Source organism: Puma concolor, chromosome A1, assembly GCF_028749965.1.
Source record: "Puma concolor isolate L17-30 chromosome A1, mPumCon1.1.hap2, whole genome shotgun sequence".
Classification (NCBI taxonomy): domain Eukaryota; kingdom Metazoa; phylum Chordata; class Mammalia; order Carnivora; family Felidae; genus Puma; species Puma concolor.
In genome coordinates, this window is record NC_141667.1 from 202349583 (window position 1) to 202372781 (window position 23199).

Genomic DNA, 23199 nt, shown 5'->3' on the forward strand with positions numbered 1-23199 from the left:
GTGTTTCCCTATGATGAACAATAAATATGTTACTTACCTTTATTCTATGGATGAAATATGCATAATAAAAATTTTTAATAACAAAATAATAGCTTCTTATTGGCAGCAGTTAGGTAGGTACTTCAAATATCTTTTATTATTTAATGCTCAAAATAAGGACTGGAATCAGAGAGAAGACCTTCATTTAAAATTAGTCTTTGTTGGGGTGCCTGGGTGGCTCAGTCAGTTAAGTGTCCGACTTCCAACTCAGGTCACAATCTCACGGTCTGTGAGTTCGAGCCCCGCGTCGGGCTCTGGGCTGATGGCTCAGAGCCTGGAGCCTGCTTCGGATTCTGTGTCTACCTCTCTTTCTGCCCCTCCCCTGTTCATGCTCTGTCTCAAAAATAAATAAACGTTAAAAAAAATTTTTTAAAAATTAGTCTTTGTCTTGTCTTGTGATGTTTCCCGAAATATTTAGTTGACTTCAATAAACCAAATTTTGTTCAGTTAAATAATAGGTATTAACAGGTATTTAAACTTCTTAACAAGAAAAAAAATGATTTAATGCTAGAGTAGCTAAGGTCTCTAATTACTTAACGAACACAAATAATTCATTGTCTATAATGCTCTCATTAAGAAGTTAAATTCTACTATGACAGAACAGTGGTGATGATAATAAAGAACTTTATTATCTTTAAATTCATTTTCTGATTTTTCAATATTTTTCTCAGTTATCTTAATGTATTTAAATTAAAAAATCATATTTAAATGAAATATTTGAGCTCGTGTCCTCATGAGATGTTTGCTAAGGATCAAATTCTTTGTTCACATTAAAAAGAGGAAATAACTTCAGGCATAAGATAGCTATGAATATAAAATAATTCCCAGGGAAATATGTACGTATTACATCAATTACATTTTAAGATTACAAAATCATGAAAAAAGTTGCCTTTTGGAGTTAGGTAGTTTTTACTATCCCAATATTTTATTTGGTCTAACTTATTTTTTCTTTCTCTATGTCTCTTGTAAAACTTAGTCAAAATCATAATTCAATCAAGTAAAGGAAACTAAGGTCATGCTTATGGCAAGAACTGCAGTTTTCTCAAAAAGAGTAAAAAATTGGATTATTAGCACCTAGAAAATGTATGAATATTCCACTATAGTTTTGTCTTCTGTTATTTTTGAAGACACACTCTTAATGCAGATTGTTTATCCTGTCAAGAAAATAATCAGTACACTTGAATACTTATTTCTCCTTCCTAAGAAGATGGTGCTATTAATGGGGCACCTGGATGGCTCAGTGGGTTAAGTGTCTGACTTCGGCTCAGGTCATGATATTGTAGTCTGTGAGTTTGAGCCCCACGTCAGGCTCTGTGCTGACATCTCGGAGCCTGGAGCCTGCTTCAGATTCTGTGTCTCTCTCTCTGCCCCTCCCTCACTCATGCTCTCTCTCTCTCTCACTCTGTCAAAAATAAATAAACATGGGGCGCCTGGGTGGCGCAGTCGGTTAAGCGTCCGACTTCAGCCAGGTCACGATCTCGCGGTCCGTGAGTTCGAGCCCCGCCTCGGGCTCTGGGCTGATGGCTCAGAGCCTGGAGCCTGTTTCCGATTCTGTGTCTCCCTCTCTCTCTGCCCCTCCCCCGTTCATGCTCTGTCTCTCTCTGTCCCAAAAATAAATAAACGTTGAAAAAAAAAAAATTAAAAAAAAAATAAATAAATAAATAAACATTAAGAAGACAGTGCCATTAAGGCAATAAAAATGTAGATCTTTTTGCACCTGGATTTTGTTTGTCTCCCTCTGTTATTTATTATGATAATAATTAAACATTTGACATACAATTTAAGTACTAAATAAAGCATTTTGAAACAGAAATCTAGAAGAGATTATAATTGTTTTAACAGGAGAGATTTTCAAATCACAAAAAGTTAATTTTATATCCAAAATATTACCTCATTTCTCAAAATATTCCTTAAAATTTTTGAGTTATTTATAACTGTAAATAATTTGACTGAGTTTACAGTTACTTAACTGTAAATAATTGGACCTAATAGTATATAAAAAGGGGTAATTTGTGAAAGATATGGTTATGTGTTTATAAGTATTTTAATAATGTTTAAGTGAAATGTGAAAATAAAGGTATTATTTTTGAGAAATAAAATATTGCCTCAAATATTTTTACAAGCCAGATGAAAATTACCTTTGGGGTTTACACTGAAGAATCTAAGTAATTACCTCTATTCTCTGATGCAATTTTCTATACTTAATTATGTGCAATTATTTTCTAAATTATAAATACATTTTTTTATTTTTTTGCTAATTTAAGAGCCTCATAACTCCATGACTTCTCAAGCTTAAAACAACAGATCCAAACTGTTTGTGCCCTTACTCTTAGTACTGTATGCTACACCCCAAAAAAGAAGCGTATTTATGATTGCCTTAGTCTGCAGTGACATAACCAATTAAACCAGTGACTGAGGATCATAAATGTTTTTCTGTTATGTGTTGATATTTTTGTAATTCTTGCATGTAATATTCAATAGAAAAATCTAGGCACTTGTGGCTAACTAAGAAATAGATCATATATATATATATATATATACATATATATATATATGGGAAAATATATAAGTAGGCTATATCTAGCATATTATCTGAACTTGCAGAAATAATGTGCTTTTGCCATAATGTTAACTCAAAGAAGATCACAATATTGAGACAAAAATTACTGTAATGACTTAAAGTAGGTTTGCTTTACATGCATATTTTTCCTCTGTTAGCAAATCGGGACTTGAAACTGATGGCTCATTTAAGTCTCTCTCACAACTACTCCCCAACAAATCTGAAATACATATTTAGTAATTTGGGGGTTTGTCATAGATCCTAAGATGTCTAGTCAATTCAGATGCTTCACGTCTTGTGGATGAATAAGAATTTATAGTGCCAAGAGCTCACAGGATAGGTTTGGATCAGAAACACTCCAATACAAAAAGATAATATTGTCAGCAATAATTTGTTTCTTTAGGTTGCCTCCAAATCCCATCCTCCCATATAGACTTAGATGAGATGAGAGAGCTTGGTTCTCAGGGAGGTGAGAGTTACAGGAGACAACTTTGGAAGTTATTACAATTAAAGGATTTCAAAGAATACTCTAGAATCCACAAACTCTGAGTACAGCTTGATATGGATTTCTTAACCCACATGGTGTAGGGAATGTCCAGGAAGAAAATATAATATTGCCAAATTCTATGACTATTGGTCTCTGCTTTAACTTATATGTGACTTTATAACCATTATACTTCATAGAATCAGTTTGGCTTTAATATGCTTATCTGGATTCCAAGAAAGGAAACTGCTTGAAAAAATCCTCCACTATTTCATGATGTTTGTTTCAGTGAATTAAGTATTACCATTATTTCTAGCAAAGTTAATTTTCCAAAGGAAAAATAAAAGAGTCTGTATATTAAACAGAGAAAAAAATTATTACCGAGTATCTAGTATAGAAGTTGGGAACAGTTCTATTTTTAAAAACATCTAACTCAATTTTGTATCAAAGGGAAAACTTTTCTATACACTTCCCATTAGACTGCCCAAAATAACATGAAATGTTAAAGTAGTGGCTGGGTTATACTGATTTCCTACTAAGTCCCTGGAAATGAATTTATACACTTAGGAACACCGAAGTCTACGGACCCAAGAGGCAACCAATTATAGTGGTTGACATCCAACCCTAAGATCATTTCAAATTTGTCACTGAAACAATACGTATTCTTGTATGGAACCATTTATCTCTGATATTCAAAGTAAAATAATAGCATAAAGATAATGAAATATCATTTTCATACAGAAATTGCCACAGACCAGGTATTCTTGTAAGCATTTTATATTATTATTTAATTTAACTCTTTCAATAACTCTGTAAGATAAGTAGGTTAATTATTTTCTTCATTTTCCAGAAGAGGAAACCGAAACACCAAGAGAGTAAGAAACTTGCCCAAGAGACCATAGCTAACAAATGGCAGCACTGGGCTATGAACTCAGGCTGGCAACTTTCAGAAACTTGAGTTTTAATCAGTGTACTGTTCTAAATTTTATCAGAGAAAATGACATTTCTGGAGTAAGTTTTCAAGATTTCCTATCTTGTAACACTGAAGTTCAAGTACCCAAGAATGAATACAAAAGAACACTGTAGTCTTCTGTAATATTTTATGGTAAAGTGAAATAAGTCTATGTTCTAGAGCCTGGGTTGTCATGCTTGTAGAAGTTGAGGAAGTCATCATGCTTGAATCCACCTACAAACTATTTATTTTGTAACCTAAAACACTAAAAATGCCTTTTATTCCTTTACAAACAAGATGCATTTATTAAGTATACATTAAATTACTATTGAAGAATAACAGTGATCAGTGAAAATAATGCATCTTATATGCTGATTAGGATTCTCCTATAGAAACCCATCAGACTCCACTGACCTGAGGGGGGGAAAAATCTAGCTTCATAATAAGAGCTTTTGGTATGTAATAATAGGTGCCTACCTAGGGAGTTACGCCAATTAGCACTTAGAATCTAGACTGATGAAATTCCAGCTAGTTGCAAACACTTTCCTTAACTCTTTTCTTTCCTTTCTTCTCTTTTCTTTTCTTTTCTCTTTTCTTTTTTGTTTTTCCTCGGAAGACAAAGTGGAAGCAATAGATTGAGGTAAAGGACATAGTTATGATAATGTTATATTATGTTCAAATTCATTTGGCCATTTAGGTGGAGTGCTTTTGTTTAAATTCAGCTTTGGGTTTTTGACATTTCATTACCTTGTTTTTCCTTTCAATACTCAAATATAGATATCCCAAAATATATCTAGGTGGACTTTTAGTGCTTTTTCTACTATAAATGTGGTGAGTCCTCATGGTTCTTTTTTTGAACAACACATATTAATATAATTTATTTTCAATCTGATTTCCTAATAATCAATTAACAGATTTCTGGTCTGTTTTAGACCTGCCTTTCAATCATAATCAAAGGATTATTTTTTAACTAGGAGAAAAGCTGCAAAACCAACTTTAATTTGGATTATATTCAGTGCAAAACTTTGTGAATGTGACAAATTGATTTTATGGATGTATAATCATTATTAATCATCTTTCTACTTTTCATCATCATTGAGTAGCCAAATTAAACAAAAAATAGAATATCTATGCCGACTAAATAGAAATCACAAATTTTAGTAATACAAAACTAAACAGATAATTTAAAAATATATGTATAAAATAACATGATACAAAAGTTTTATCTTAATTTGAGTAAAACAAGGTAATAGAAGTAATATGCTTGACTATGAGACAGTATTATGTAGTTCTGAACAGCATAGTTTTTAGATTTTCTCCTTTATGTGCTAGGTAATTAAAATCCTTCATCAGTTCTCTTCTCCTTTATCTTAGGCTCTTTTTATTTCACAGACCATTTCCTCAACTTCATGGTGTTTTTGATCTAGTGGTTTATAAAATATTCCCAAAATAAATTCGGATCCATTGTAACATCCAATTTCTTGCCAGAGTGACTCTGACCTATCCTATTCTCACTTATTCTGCTCAGCTATGTTATTTGCAACCTTTCCATCTCTGGTGTCAACAAATGTATATAAGACAGAATGCACCATCAATGGCATATTGAGAATAAAGTGATGAACAGAAATGATATGAAAAATATCAAGTTCCAAATATCCAGCATAAATGTTAACGTGTGAAAGATGAGCTGTCAACTTATAAAAACTTCACATCAGTCCCACTGGTTCTCATACTTGTTGCCCTCAAAGTTGGTTATTTACCAATAAAGTTTGTAGGTCACTATTTTATAAGTACTGAATGATCACTATTAGCACAAATCATTAAAAAGTAATATCTGTTATGCCATCCCACTAATAGAAGTTCAACTGTATTTTTATGTTAGTTGATTGACTTAATATTTTACTACCAAAGCATATGTGATTTTATTTATTTTTAACCAATTTTTACATATGTATGTATGTGAAAGTTTGTTATAACTCATTCAGCATACAGAATGATGTGTTCTTCAGTACATGAAAATTCAGGAATAATAAAGAATAGAGGGTGCAGTGTGATATTCTTACACGCTAACAAAGAACGCAAAAACAGAGCGGAGTCTCTGGAGCAGATATTGAGCAAGTTCAGATGCTGGAAGATATGTGTTGGAACAAAACAGGACTTCACTGGAACCTCATGCTTGAATGAGTCCTGGTTTTAGTAGCTACCCGACCTTACCTCCACAGGCATGGTCACAACTGGCCTAATGAAACCACATTTTACTAAAATAATTTGTTTCACAACCATGTTTAAATGCACCAGTAAGTGAAGCTATTCTTCTAAGGAAAATGAAACTCCCTCTACTACGGCTTTCATAAATGGTATAGGCTAGTAGCAATTGAGATGAATACTACGTGAATTATAATTCTTGCCTCTTACCACAAGCTCGAAAAGGTAGAACCCATGAAAAAAGGAATGTTTTGCGACCCAGGGCCTCTGCCTTCTTTCTCCACCTATTCTTTCACTTGTGGGTCTTTTACAAGCAAGAATGGCCCATCCCACTAGCTAGCTCCTTCTCTGCAAATGAATGTACAGGCCCTTTTAGCTTCATGGGAGCTAACTCAGTAAATCAGGCTGAAAGAGACCCCACCCTCTGTAGACATATGTCCAGAATACACAACTTTCTAGTTCTGTGCCACAGAGAAAGAGTGAATGGAAGATTCAATCACTAGCAATTAAATATTTCCACTCGGGTGGTATATGTCACGTCCACTCACTGTTTATTGGCCAAAGTGTCATATAAACATGCTAACATTAGGGAACAGGGCAGCATAGTATTCCTCTGTATCCAGTGTAGAAAGGAACCTGAGGTAATTTCTGGCACAGTTCTAAATTTAAAAAGCTTCTTAATTTATAGCTTTGGAAAACACTTTAATAAAAGAAAAGTAAGTGACAGGTATGAAGTTCCACACATGATTATTAAGTCATATGTGAATGTTAATACATAGGAAGAGCTGGGATATAGAACTAGACCAGAATGTAAAAGGCATTCATTATTTTAAAAATACGTTGAAACCAGTAATGCACTGTATTCCAGAGGTAAATTTGTGAATGTGGCAAAGTAAGTCATTATACTAGTTTAGCTTATAGTTAGGTGAGTGATATACATTTCATAAGCCAGGCTAATTAGAATAAACATAATATTTTTTTTTCAACGTTTTATTTATTTTTGGGACAGAGAGAGACAGAGCATGAACGGGGGAGGAGCAGAGAGAGAGGGAGACACAGAATCGGAAACAGGCTCCAGGCTCCGAGCCATCAGCCCAGAGCCCGACGCGGGGCTCGAACTCACGGACCGCGAGATCGTGACCTGGCTGAAGTCGGACGCTTAACCGACGGCGCCACCCAGGCGCCCCTAAACATAATATTTTTTAAGGCAGCTGCTTAATTTTTTTTTAAGTTTGGTGAACCACCCAAACTTTAGATTAGATAAGTTACAAAGTAGAGAGTTATGTTAGCCTTTGTCAGGTGATCAGAGTGGGTTGCCAGTGGTCTGTGGAGACACAGACCAACAACACACTCTATTTTAATTAAAAAAAAAAAAAACCTATGATACATGTATGTATTCATGAAGAAACATACATAGAGCAGGAGACATGACAGTTCTCCTTGTCTAAATAAGGACAATCAAGTTCAAAGAAGCAACTCTCTATTTAAAATTTTTTTAAATGTTTTATTTATTCTTGAGAGAGAGAGAGAGAGAGAGAGAGAGAGAGAGAGAGAGAGAGCATAAGCAGGGGAGGAGCAGAGCGAGAGAGGGACACAGAATCTGACGCAGGCTCCAGGCTCTGAGCCGTCAGCACAGAGCCCAATGCAGGGCTTGAACCCACAGACCGTGAAATCATGACCTGAGCTGAAGTCGGATGCTCAACAAATTGAGCCACCCAGGCACCCCAAGCAACTCTCTATTTAAATGCTGCCTGATAAAACTAAAAAGTTTGTCATCTTCTTTGAAGAAAGGTTAAGGTGTCAGGGTGAAGTGTATTACTGTTCTCCTAGACTGCTTATGCTGACTCTTACGTGTATTATCCACTATGCCTTCTCCACATTTTACTTATCAACTTTTCCAGTAGCAGACAACTCTTTTTTCCCCCCATCTACTCACCAACTTACATGCATGTACATGCATGTGCACATGCACACACATACACACAAAACCATGACAAATATTTTGTAGATATACTGTCTGCACTTTGGAGTAGCTGTGGCAGGATTGCTAAAATAGCCTAGAGGTTATAAGTGAGAAAGGGGAAAGACCAAAATAAATATGATCTTGCATCCTCTTCTTATTTTGTTTTAAGGCAAAAAAGGGACAAAAAGGAACACCTAAAAGTCTAGGAAAGGGCCTCGGCAAAAGGCAGTCAGGCCTCTAGGATCGCTGCTTGAGTACAGCTTAAAATTCAAAGAAAGTTTGGGAGGACACTTTTTAACCTCTAACCCAAGTGAGGGTTCAGAATTAGGGATGAGGATTGGGATACTGGACATGGGCTAACCTCTACTGGTAAGTTTTCCCAGGTGAGATCATTCCTTAATCTTGTATCCAGCTGAGTCAAGGCTCCCTGCAGCATCCAGTGTCAGGTGCTGCCTGACAGATGCTGCCTTACAACTGGTATGGGTTAGGAGACTCTTCATCTGTACTGTAACTGGGGGCACCTGCATGGGAACCCTATGGCTTGGTTGCCTCTACCTACCTGGGTCTTCTGTGTCTGCCGTTGATCATGTGCTTTATAGTCTTATTATCTACTTAAGCAGAAGCAGAGCACTGGATTTGAGAAGGGAGGTTTCAACCTGCCAAATGCAATAAGAGCATATGGTAATTGCAGGAAATGAAAAAGAGGGAGTGTATCTAGGTCACTTCTCAGAATGGCGCACATTAATCTATTCCTGGGGCCCAGATACTGCAGCAAACCCTGTACCAGAACTTACCTGTCTGCTAATAGCTGAACATGAAGACCGCCCCCAATTATCAAGCCATTCTACATTCTATAGAATATGCAAGTGTCCAGGAGTTAGTTTTAATATGGGAGTAGAGCTACTGCCTCTTGAGATGGAGAATTATTAAGGATGACAGGAAAGTCAGTAGAGTCACCAGCTTTTATGATGTCTCCTGAATTAAGGAAACTGATAGTAGATCAGATGGAAAAGTATATTATATATTATACTATATTATTATAACTATGTATTGTGTGTATACACACACACACACACACACACACACACACACACAATGCATATATATATAAGATTCCTTTCCTCTGGGAGTTCTTTCTCTCTGGTTTGTTCTTCTGTTTGAAGGGAGGAAAATGTAATCACATGTATCTGTGACCATAAATTGGATTTGAATTTGAACTAGTTGTGGATGATTCTATAAGAAACGAAGCTGCTACTAACCTTCATTGAATCCAAATCATTGTTCTCACCCATCCTCAAGCCTGAATCAGGCTTTGTAATTTGCGCTCATTCATTGCTCTTGACTCTTTTTCAAAACCAACTTTCTTTATTCTTCATATGTTGGATTTGTTTCCTTATTCGTTTTGAAGTCTTGAATTGAGCATTTATGTATTTTTAACATTTATTCATCTTTTAAAACTGTTTATTGAAGTATAATACAAACTACTAAAGAGTGCATATAAGAGTGTAGCTAGCATAATTTTGATAAACTGACTTCATTGTGAAACTAGAAGCCTCGATCAATCATAACCTCTCAAAAGCCCTCTCATAGTTCCTTTGTTTCTACCCTCTTCTAAAACAGCATTCTGTATAGGATTCTACAGTATTTCTTCCAAATAGTGTATATTATGACTTGCTTCTCTCACTCAACATAGTGCTTATGAGATCTATTCATATTGCGTGTAGTCCAAATTATTCATTTCCGTTGTTGGAAAGTATTATTTTATATGGATATGCCATAATGTAATTTCCATTCTAATATTGTTGGGCATCTGGGTAGCTTCAAGTTTGGGGCCAATTAAAGTAGTGCTGTCATGAACATTCTGGTACATGTCTTAAGGTTAATAAATGTTGTAAATGTTTCTATTAAGCATGTACTTAGGAGTGTAAATCTAGGTCAAAAGATATCCAAGTATTCAACTTCATTTTTTTAAAGTTTATTCATTTATTTTTGAGAAAGATAGAGAGATACTGCATGCAAGAACAGGGGAGGGGCAGAGAGAGAGGGAGAGAGAGAAAATCCCAAGCAGGCTTTGCACTGCCAGCGCAGAGCCCGATGCAGGGCTTGAACCCGTGAACTGCAAGACCATGACCTGAGCCGAAATCAAGAGTCAGATACTTAACCAACTAAACCACCCAGGCACACTTCAAATGTTCAATTTTAAAAGATACCATCAAGGTATAAAATTTTCCCAACTGATTGTACTAATTTACTTTGCCACCAGCAATATATGAATATTTATTGATTCACATTCTTACTGATAATTGTGATTATCTGTCTTTTTACTTTTTTCCATTCTAGTAGCTGTATAGTAGAAACATTTTACTTTTGAATTGCATTTTTAGCTACAAATTTTCTTGAAAGTGCTTGCTCAGTTTTGGCTCATATATTTTGGCATGTGAGGATTCCATAGGTATTACTTACTAAGTATTTTTCAAATTTCCTTATTTTCTCTTTAACCCAGCTTTCACTTTGTAGTTGGTTAGTTACAAGATATGAGGATTTATAACATTTTCTCATTGATTTTTAATTTTATTGCATTATGATTAGAAAATATGGTAAACATGGTCTAATGATGCTTCTTTTGAATATGATATTTTCTTTTCTCTAGTACATGGTTTCTTTTTAATATACCAAGTGTATTCTCTATTTGCAATGCGTAAAATTCTATAAACACATCTATTAGCCAAAATTATTTGCGCAAGCCTAGACAATTCCATGTTGTTGATGAATAATTCACAACAAAGAATACCAATTATCAGAGGTTGAACTTCACAGAATTAGTGGACATTAGCAGTGAAAGGGACAATACAGACTTTGACTTTTTATTCTAAAATCCCCTTGTACCTCTTCAAATTTATGGGCAATACTGTGTCTAGTATTAATGTGCATTCCAGAATTGAAAAGGCCTGACCTACAGTCCAGTCTCATTTGATGCATATCCTCGTAGACTTGTTCTTTTGAGTTCAATAGCCATCTCCAGAGTATGCAGTAATTTGGATATCATGATATAAGCAAATGGTAAATTCATTTATAACATACCCTGCTTTAGCATAGAAGATACTCCATAATTCATTGCATTTGACTTTAATTAATGTAGCCCCAGTAAGTATAATTTAATAGTATACTCATAAAATACATTTCTCTAAGCCACAAAACCCTACTGGCACAATGAATTTAGTTAATGTTGACCATGCCTGTAATCACATTGTAAACCTTACAGTTGGAACTTTCTCTTAGTATTTATCTTCCTTTTTGTAAGTATGTACCTTCATCTCTGGGTAAGATCGCCATTCTGTTCTTGAACTTTCTTACATTTTTTTTTTAATTTTTATTTTGTCAACTAAGACGTTATCATCATGTGACATATCATAGCAATATAATAGAAATGTGATAATTTTTTCACTTTTCAGTGAATTATCTTCTGAGATTGTATTCTTGAATAATTATAAGTTAAGGCTGTTCTTCACTGAGATACCTACACCATACCTAACGCAAACGCTCTCAAACACCAACATAGACACACACACACAACTCAAATGTCTGAGAGGAGAGGAAACTAGAACTTAGGAAACAAGCTCCTGTGGTAAAATTTTGATTATGCAAGGAATGTGACACATCATATTTCTGATCTTGGTCGTTTGTAAGTTTATTTAAATATATTGAGAGAGAGAGAGAGAGAGAGAGAGAGAAAGAGAGAGAGAAATAGAGAGAGTATAAGCAGAAGAGTAGCAAAGAGAAAGGAAATAGAGAATCCCAAGCAGGCCCCATGCTGTCAGTACGAGCCCAGTGTGAGGCTTGATCCCATGAAATGGGAGATCATGACCTGAGCTGAAATCAGGAGTTGGGCGCTTAACCAACTGAGCCACCCCTGACCTTGGTCATTTTTGAATGAGATACGATTCACGGAAGATTAAATAAATAAGACTTAGAGGCTATTGCACACTCATTAAGTAAAAAGAAGCAAAAACACTAACACCATAATACATCCAAATACATCCAATTTTATAATGTAAAATTATGTTTTATAATTTAGATTGTCCTTATACAGTTTCTACAAAATTCTACAGGTTTATTTCTCAGATCCTACAGCAAAATATGAATTTGGAACTCATGTGGTGAGCTGATAAAATATTGGAAACTCTGTGTTACTGTGCACATGATTTAGAACTAAACACTCCCATTACAGGATTCATGATAGAATAATGGACACTAGTTGCTTAATGAGAATTAATGAAAAATTAAAAGTATATATGGATATTTTCTAATTTGTGGGTTTTTTTTAATTTTAGAAAGATGTTGTCTAATAAGCTTTTTATCATTCATAATTATGAAATGAAACAGAAAAGAGATACTGAATATAATAATATTGGAAAAGAAAGTAGCACATGACCAGAATAGCAAACAATGCAAAAGAAGTTAGAATTACAAAAACATTTATTGGCTACACATGCCATTAAAATTATGTATCAAAAGAATTATATGCACCATTTATTAAAAACATAATAACCTAACAACCATACAAAATGCATGGCATTATGCTTTCTCTCCCTGGTATCATTCAGGATATTTAATTTACCGTATTTATTTTCTAAAAACAAGATAAACTTAAAAACCATTTCACCATAAGAATTTTAGTAGTAGGATTTTTCATCTTTCTGTATGGCAGAGCATTGAAAATCCAAATTGTAAAAATACACAGAATGGCACATTCTGTCATGCCTTTTGTTGAATTTCTTTCTTTCTTTCTTTATTAGTTTGTTTTTTCCATTTGCCCAAGACTTTCAGTTGTTTTAGCCTCTGGGAAATATCCTCACATTATAAAACCCACATACAATTTACAGTGATTGACAGGTTCCAATGATGAGGGATCAAAACTGGACCAGTGGGGGCATATATGTCAACAATGATACACAAATGTATCCCAGATATTCCCAGAATTCTTTTATAGATGTCTTACTAAACATACATTTTGCATCGATGCTTAATTTGCTTAAATCTGGGAAAATATTTCATACACTGAAAAGAGTAAATAATGAAGTAAAACCGAAAGGGCAAAATGCATTGACTGAAAAAGCACAGTTGACGCTATGAAGATGTGCAGCACTGAAAGTGAATAAAACAACAGAAGATTCTTTCACTACTTCTTGAAAGATAGCGTGATCAATAATGGAAGACTTTGTACCACTGAGGGATAATGGTAGGAATTAAATAAGAGCAGAATAGAATATGAACAGAAATAATAAGCTTTTTTTTCTGAGGTTATCATGAAGGAAGTTGCAGATAAGATGTCAGAATTGAAACCAAGGCTTTATAGGAGCCTCATGAATATTTTCTTTAAAATAAGCACGTGCAGCTTAAGACAAATACTGACGGGCACAATGAGAGTTCTCGATCACAAAATACATGAATAAATGTCAAACATATTTGTGAGGAAAGATATGAATGCAGGATGGTGTGAGTTAATAAAGTAAAAGTACAAGCCCTTAATTGGTGTGAATATTTACAAAGTATTTCACACCGTCCCTGTGGCAATTACATGGTAGAACTGAATAGAGGATGCACAGAATAGTGGACATTTAGATGTCACGTTTTTTTCTCATGTACAGCTCACTTTTTTCTTTTACTTTTCTTTAAAAATTTTCTATGAATGCTTTCCTATCTTTAATATAACCTTATTGTCCTTTACTGTGAACCCCAAGTACTTTATAACTCACCAATTCTGGCAGGTTATAGGGCTTGCACACACGGATGCCTTCAGGGTGTGTGGGCTGTGCAGTCGCCCGGGGCTGGCACTTGGAAGGGACTGACACTCAGTTCAATGCTCTACTGTTGCTGACTTGATAATTCCTAATAATTTTTAAATAAAGGAGCCCACTGTTCATCTTTCACTGAGCACTGCAAATTATGCAGCTAGTGTTGCATGCCTCCCCTTAAAGTTGAAAATCTATTCTGCTCTTTTCTTCCACTTCACAGAAGCACATTTCAGGAAAATTCCATTGCCAGTATAACCATCTTTAGAGTAGATTGCTGTCATTCTCTCATTTCCTCTGGGTGGAAGATTTCTGAGGGATATTCTAAATTGTCTAGAGATGTGACATCATATGATTATTATTGTTGCCTAAGGATTCCTCCTTATTGTTTTTCTCAAGCATTTTATTGCTATAGATTAAGTTAGGGGACTCAGGGCAACATAGATTTGTGAGGAAATGATCGACATAATGTTTTTAGGGTTATTGTGGGGCATTCATTGGGAGAAATCTAGGAGGAATTTGGTGAAATGGTCTGAGTTTAGGAGACTGGTTTAGGATGGACATCTCAGCCTTTCTGGTTTTCATGAAGCCATGGCTGTGATGTCAGCTCTAAGGATGAGTGTGACAGGCCGGATACCTAGGAAGCGCTGACTTGAGGGGTTGCAATGAGAAGCCCACACTAGACAAAAAGAGCAACAGAGAAGTAGAAAGAAAAAAGCAAATCTTGAGGGAGAACACAGCAACAATTCAGTTCAATTTCTTTATATGTATCTTGTGTTATGGCCAAATAGGACTGTTATCCTACTTCTTAGAAGACACCCTATCTGTTTTCCATACTTTCCCCACTTGTTTGATCAAAATCTTTTTCATGTTAAAAATCATGCTCAAATATCGCTCTTTCTGTGCTCTATTTTCTGATTTCCAGGCAGGGTTGTTACTCTGATAATATCCCTAAAACTTTCTTTCTACTTTTCTTTTATCTCATAGTTTGTCTTTTCATAGGAATTTTCTGTGCTTTTCTCACTTTTCCTCCTGTGTTATAGATGGTTTTTATGAATAATCTTTGCTTAAATATCTTTGTATCTCCATCAGAAAGTAATACAGTCCAGTGTGCAGAAGGGTGTGCCTATAAATATATGTTGAAAAAAATAACCGTTAGAGTTGAGCTGAGCCTAACCAGATATGCAGAGAGGTTGGTGGCCCTGGCCCAGAGCCCATGAGTAAGTGCCTCTGGGCATTCCAGTCCAAGGAAGGCCTGCAGTGGCCAGTCCCATGCAGGGATGTCACCACTAGAACAGGTACACTGAGGGGTCTTGACCCTTGCAGAATGCTAGTGCCAAGTGGAGATGTGTCCCTTTCGCCTTCACCATTAGGTCCAGGTAGCTTCCACGTGCAAAGGGGTCTTGCCACAAATTCCCTTGAACTCTGCAGTGTTCTTCACAGTTTTCTGGGACCTCCAGAGTGAAGCTCTTTGTGAATGGAATTCTGACTTAATTGGACCATGGAACAGAATGCAGCAAATAGCAATATGTATGTCAACAAAGTAGATTGTCAGATTCCGTAGCAGGTCCAGGGGCATCCATGAGTGGTATAAATCGGTGTTAATCACTGGCCAATTAATCACATCAACTGGCCATTGCCTAAACTGTTCCTTGTAGACAAGGTCACATTATCACAAAAGAACCTGTATCTGGGACACAGAACTTGTAGCAGATTTTCTTGGATCTGTAGAGATAGATCCAGCACTGGGGAAGAAACAGAGGACAAATGTTGCAGGTGTAGGGCCAACAGGACCCTACTCAGCAGATGATCATTCAGCAGCTGCAGGCAGCTTTCAGCGCCAGCCAGAAACAAACACGGCAGCAGATCACTGTTTCGGAGCAGCAAGCAGCACAGACTGTTGAAGGACAGACCATCTTCTATCAGCCAGTTAATGCAGATGGCATCACTCTCTACCAAGGCGTGACCACCATGTCAGCAGGCAGTTTGGCAGAGGCTCAGACTGTTCAGACAGAGGCCAATACCAACAAACCAGCAGTGGGCAAGGGCCCACCACTGTAACTCTACCAATGGCAGGCAAATGGTCAATTCAGGAGGGATGGTAATTAATGATGGTGCTTGGTGCTTAATCTGTGCATCTTATCCAAGGAATCCCTCTACCTGGGACAGAGAGGCTTGAAGAAGAGCCTCTTTATATGAATGCCAGATAATACCAACATCTTTGTAAGAGGAGGGATAAACTAGAGGCAGAAGGAAAGAAGGAATTACCTGCATGAAACATACCACAGCACAGAAGTGTGGTGAAAATGGGCAGGGCAATTATTTTCTCCAATGGAAAAAGATTGTCCCCCGTATGCAGGAACCACACCAAACAAATAAAAAAACAAACAAACAGTGGTACAGATCATCTGAGTGTTCTCATGCCAGGCCATGTGATGTAGGTGATCAAAGTTACATTCCTTGCCACTGTTTGCCCCTATTTTAGGAAATTAATCAGCTCTTTTGAAGGGATACTTACAATCACATTTAGCCCTTTCATTCAGAGCAGAGACCACTTAGTTTTTAATAAGAGGCTCAGTATTGTACTCGCAGCAACGTCTGGCAAATTGAAATGGCAAGCTTTTGTCTTACCCTTTTAGTCCAGACCTATTTCAAACTGTGGATAACACTGGCATTTCACAGATTAGGATGAATCAAGGAACCCATTCCAGCCCAGCAACAAGACACCGGCTCGTAGGTTGACTGCGGAAGCAGACCACCCAACTGAGCAGGAAAGAACCTTCCCACTCATTCCTACAGGAATTTGACTAAAGAGCATCCATCCTGGCTGGGGAGCACATTTTGACTAACTGAATGGACGTGTTGTATTCATGGATAGCTTCCAGACATAGAAATTCAATCTTGTTACTTGGACACAGTAAATTCTCTGAGATGTAAGTATCTGTGTACACGCACACATACATACATATATACATACATATGTATATTGTTTAGCTTAAAACAATGATTTGCAAAGAGTGTTCTGAGAAACAGGGTTCAGAGTATTGTAAGAGTTGCTAATGTCTGGCAGGAGGGGTCCTGTAATCATTTTCGTAATATACATGTTGAAAACTAAAGAGATTGCTATACTGCAGGACTTATCAAACCCTCCAGTCTTTTTAAGCTTTGTGAATAGCTAAGGGGGAGGTAGGGTATGCAGCACTTGCCAAAATTATTTGACATAATATCAATTTATTTGTTTCCAGAATCTAATGGAACCAACTTGCCTGTTAAATCTACTTTTAAGAATATCAACTTAAGATTTGATTGATTTCTTATAGAGTAAAACATGTGAAGCTACTTACTCATATTCACATTAAAAATGACATTTTAAAAATAGTGAAATATTTAATAAAAATAAATCTATGTGATATTTTATCTGATTTCTCTATTACTAGTGTTTTCACTGTTTAAATAATATATACTTTGTAATATTGTGGCTATGGGTTATTATAGTTCTATATTTGTATCTCTGAAATCATAACTTTCAATATTCTGGCCATACACATTTTTTCTCTGTCTTCCTAAATCTTACAGTTCCTAATTCTTCCTAAAGCTTACTACTATGACCTCAGTAAGAGTTGTAATTTTTTTCAGTTCTTTCCCACTCAATCAGATCATCCTTCCTTCACTGCTATCCATATTAACCCAAGAAAACAGGAATACACCAATGATTCTCTCACTGGATATTTGCAATGCTTAGTGTAGAAATTATTTAAAAAATAAGCTTTAAAAAAGATAAGAAGTAACATGCACTGGCAAGGCTTGAAAAAATGCAAACACTTTTAAACTGGTGGTGGGAATACAAATGGCTTTAGCTTATGTAAAACAGCATGTAGTTTCCTCAAAAATTAAAAGTATAACTACCATATGATCCAGTAGTCCCACCTTGGGATATATATCCAAAAAAGGTAAAATCAGTATTTTGAAGAGATACATACACTCCTATGTTCAGCAGCATTACTTATCATAGCCAAGATATGGAAGCAACTTAAATATCTATAGACAGATGAACAGAAGAGAAGCTATGGCCTATACATACAATGAAATATGATTTAGCATTAAAAAGAAGGAAATAAAATAAATCCTTATGCATTCAATCTGGGTATTATAAGAGAAAGATACCACAGGCTATTCTATGAATGTGTAACAGGCTAACGTAACATGGCCATGTGAGGCATAAACAGCTGCCTGGAAAACAATGACACTCTAGGCTGGGACCTTAAGAGTTAATTGGAGTCAACTTGGTAAGATGATAAGGGAATTCCAGGAGAAAGGAAGGGAAAAAAAGAAAAGAAATAGTATATTTTAAAGACATAAAATAAATCATGTAAAACTGGGACATAGGAAATGAGGATCAATGTGGCACATGAGGCCACTATTAGTATATTAGTATATGTACTGTAGTTTCATTTTGCAAATATTTATTAAGTGCACCTGTGTGTCAGGAGATGAGTTCACAGTCATGAACCGGTTCTTCCAGAGTCTCCTCATATGACCACACATTAATAGACCTTTTCTAATAATATTCCATGAACTACACTATACAGGTGTATAGATGTCTGGATAACACTGTAGCCTTTGGCATTCAGGAAGCCTTCCTGAACAAGGAGGCCTCTAAGCTAGTTGTGATTATTGGGGAAGAACTAAAAGTTCAGGGAAAGGTGGAATAATGATCACAGATATTATAGCAAAAGCATGCAAGTGCATTGAAACAAAAGAAGCATAAAAACTCATATAGTTTATAATCCTGCAATGTTCATTCTGAAGTATAGTTGAAAGGAACAGGAGGCACAATGAGTAAGTCATAAGAAATACCATGAAAAACTTTGGATGCCCATTCCATGGAACTTACACTTTTTGCTAAAATTGAGGGCATTCTGAAAAACATTGAGGAGGTAAGTCAGATTTGCTATTTAACAAGCACAGTATAGATATGGATAGTAATTTGTGGACAAAATAAATAAAAAAGAAGAGAAATTCAGAGTCATCACAAAATTTCAGGAGATAAATGAGTACTGAAGATAAAGCAATGGCATTCAATTTTATGCAGTTGCAATAAGCATAATCGATTGCCCAAGATTCATTTCCCTTTTGCACTATTTGAATAGTGTTCAACTTTTTGTTTAAGAATCCTCCTTCCTCATGTATCTCAGTGCAGCCTGAAAACATTGACTACATCCCCAGCTGGGAAGAAAGGGCAGGGTTGATTTGAATGAACAGGTATGTTGTACTTTATTGGGCAGGCACTGATTAAGTACTGGGCATACACAAAATTATGTGGCCATTCTTGCTGGGAGCACTGGAACTAATGGGCTTTCTGTCAGGACATAAGTGGGAGAACCAAACTGCTGAAGCCATTATATTAATACTAAATCCATTAATACTAGTAACACGATCATAAACAAAGAGTCATTAAATACAGCAAAGCCATGACTGAACCAGGACTTGCCACAGCTCTACTTATAATTTAAGCCACTTTGTGTTGGGTTTTGGTTACCTTCAGCGGGAACCATCCTAAATGATAAGACAAATATATTTGGAGTCATCTAGATGATTCACAATTACATTTAGAACATTATTTATATCTTCCTTTAAAAGAACTAGTCTCTCTTTGCCCTCTGTGGGTTTTTAAGAATTATTACATTTTATAAAATCTGTGAAATTGAATAAGGCAAGTTTAGGCAGAAAGGGAAGCATTAACTTTCAATGTCCTTGCTTTAGCCTATTTTATCAGACCCTTAAAGTTATTTTTATATTGTTTTGGTACTTAATTTTTTATAGCATGTGAAAATGTATTTGTCTGCCAGGGCCCGGAGAGAATTACAGAGAAGGCTGACAGATGATTCTGTCATCACTCTAAATGTCATTAGCCTGGCAGTTTTCTCCAGAGCAAACGGAAGTACATATATAAATGGGGAAAAATTGGATGGCAATATAAATATTTTCATTGTGATTTAATGATATCTAGTCACTGAACAAATAATGTTCTCTACATGATTTATATTTAATATGTAAACTAATATGAGTGTTAATGGTAGTTTTTATCTTTTCTACATTCCATAATAAGTATATGTAACAATAAATGATTTGTATATCACACAGCATGAACTATAAGTTTTTACTCAAAAACTATGGTGAGTGACACGTCATTTTAATTAGAGATGTTTACAAAAAAAGATCTACAACTGCCTAGTTAAGCATTTCACTGGTTTAAAATATATAGTAATTGTACTTAGCATGGCAAACAAAAACCAAAGTCTTCTCTAAGTGATAACAGGCTAGTGTCCAGCCTATACATATTTTTCTTGTTTTCTTGTTCGAACATTCATGATGCAACCATGCTGTGTATAATTGCAGTTTTTAAAAAGGTGCAAATTCCTCTCTTTTTGTCATTTGTTTGTCTCTTGCTGTCTGAAATGTTTGCCTTCCCACTTATTCTAATTGGTGAACTGCTTCTCATTTGCCAGCCTTAGCTCAGATTTTACTTTAATCAGATCTCAGTTGACTCCCATAGGTGGCAGAAATAGACTTCTTTCTCTAACATTTAAGAAGATGGTAACAGTATATGAGAAAATAATCTGACCAGTTGCATTCCCATAGTACTTTGTATATATCATTATAATGCTAACAGTAGTGGATTTACCATAACACAAGTGAAACTTAAGACCCAGAACCCCTCACTTGCATAATCTCCTTGAAGTGCCTATACATGGTTTTTTATTTGTGTCCTGTGACATTTTTCTTAAAGAGCATCCTCAAAATTGTATAACCTTCAAACCCAGATACATACTCATTCCTTACACTGTCTCATTCTTGTCTGAGGGATTTTCAATGATAAGACCTTGTCTTATGCATGCTTATTTCTTTAGTGATTATCACACTTTTATGTAGAGCAGAGTCAATTAAGATATGTAAAATAAATCGTATCATTGACTTCATAATGGAGTTGGGTATAAAACTGGAAAAAAAAAAAAAGACAAGAGAAAGACAGAGGAAATTCCTTTAGGGAAAAAAAAAGAGGAAGAAGAGAAGTTGGTACACTTACTTACCTGAGACACTAGAAGATAGGACCAGAAAATACCATATTAGTCTATATAGGTGGGCAGCCAATTTGACAACTAAGTTTAAGTTTATTAAAAACACAGCTTCAAAGTTTGAGGTAAGTAAGTAAATTGGGTTGGTGGGTTCAATTTTTCAGCTGTGTGGTTGTGTTTAATAGACAAAATCATTTTCACATATTTCAGATTATGGGAAAACCCTCTATAAAACATTGGATTATTTGAGAGTGTACCTTGGGGAAACAGGGTAAAAGGATTTCTCTGACTCTGATACAACTCTATCAATATCCATAATCTGCTTTGGGGAGCAAAGTGATAAATGAGACCTTAGTTTCTACAATTCTCCTGTTCCCATGTTGTAGTGGAAGAAAAATTGTCTGTCATTCACTTATAAATATTTAAGTTCACTTGAACTAGAAATATACTTCAAAACATGTAGTAATTGAGAAATTCATATTTTAACATAATTTTTATGAGATATATGGTAGTTATTAGTAGTTTATACTACAAGAAATGTTTACTCAAATTCCTGTGATGCAAATTGAAGTGAATTTCATGATTTGTACCTAAAGTACTTATGTATTGTTATTCATTTCTCTTATCTCCTACTCTTCAGCCCTTTTTTCTATGTACGCTACCTTAGCACTTTCATTATATGTCTTTTTCCCTTTCTCTCAGGCATATTAGCTAATTAAAAAGGGAAATTGGGATGACTAATGCTAATATTCTTAAATGAATTATTTTTGGTGATATTTTTCATTTAGGTGTCTGTTTTAAACTAAAAGTTATCACACATTCGTATCTCTATTTGTGCTAATTTCTACTTATTAATAAGCCATTGTTTCACTTCATAAAATGGAATAAGCCCCAAATTATTTTCTTGTTTAATATCTTAGTTGTACTCTTAATAATGACCTAACACACACACACACACACACACACACACACACACACACGCACATGCCCACACACACACTATTTTCTGAGGTCTTAAGTAAATAAATTCCATTTCGAATACAAGCCTGAACATAAGGGAACAGGTACATTTTGCATTACTACCTTCCCCTGTAAAGTATTAATAATATGCTTCACCAGTCTTAATTACTTCAATGACCTCCTTAATTCAACAAATTCAACTTTCTTCATTTGTAATTTTGCCAGAATAATTGGGTAACTAGGCAATGCAGGTACCTAAACAAATTAGGCATTTTAATAAAACTTCATTATTCACAGTTCATTAGACAAAAAGTCTGATTTTTTTTTATTAATTTCAATCATACTATAGGGCAAGGTTCAACGTTAAACATGATACTTTGTCCTTTTAGATTTAAATTGTTCCCAATGTGAAATATAATCAATTTCAAACTAGTGATAAGTCATTTATATTGTGTTAGAAGGTATAATTTCAGTTTCTCTGAGTTTGAAAGAAATCAAAATGCACTTGATAAGAAATAGGTCACAGAACTAACGAAAATTTAAATACACTTTTTATGAACTTTTTTATTTGCCTGCAAACTTGTATGGTTTTATGGATTCTAGTTGATTTTTCGTAAGTGGTTTATGTCTATTGACCAAGTGGTTTATGTCTATTGACCTTAACATTTCCCTCAGCTTGACTAAATTTTATTATTTTTATTTTTTTAAATAAATATGTTTTTGTTTTTGAGAGAGAGAAGGAGAGAGAACACCGGTGTGGGAGGGGCAGAGAGAGATGAAGAGAGAGAATCCCAGGCAGGCTCCATGCTGTCAGTGCACAGCCCAGTGAGGGGTTTGATCCCATGAACTGAGATATCAAGACCTGAACTGAAATCGAGAGTCAGACGCTTAATCAGCTGAGCCACGCAGGCGCCCCAGCTTGACTAAATCTTAGTCTTCTGACTTTAAGCTCCTACATCCCTTTTCTTAGAGCATTTACTTTAGAAAACTTTTGAGTTCTTTCTCCATCCCTTTGAGGTGTAAATCTTTTAAAAAGCCGTTTGCCAATTTTATAACCCAAAATATATTTTCAAAGACTTTAGAGGAATCTCTCTGAAATGTGGTCATCAAGGAATATATAGCCCAGTTATATCCCAGTTTCTGGATGAGGGTAGGTGCTTTACTGAGG

At 35.4% G+C, this 23199-nt stretch overlaps 1 long non-coding RNA gene and 1 pseudogene across 2 annotated transcripts in view; one reads left to right on the forward strand and one right to left on the reverse strand.

The window, feature by feature from the left end:
• Positions 1-23199, reverse strand: part of LOC147584717 (uncharacterized) — a 218358-nt gene that overhangs the window by 36766 nt on the left and 158393 nt on the right. Inside the window, exon 6 of one of the 2 annotated variants that reach the window (XR_015252699.1) lies at positions 8760-8859. The exons of the other annotated variant lie outside the window; for it this stretch is intronic. This is a non-coding gene — a long non-coding RNA (uncharacterized LOC147584717). Of the gene's footprint in view, positions 1-8759; positions 8860-23199 lie in introns of those variants that run through there. 2 annotated transcript variants of the gene reach the window in all.
• LOC112860795 (nuclear transcription factor Y subunit alpha pseudogene) lies at positions 15497-18707 on the forward strand (annotated as a pseudogene).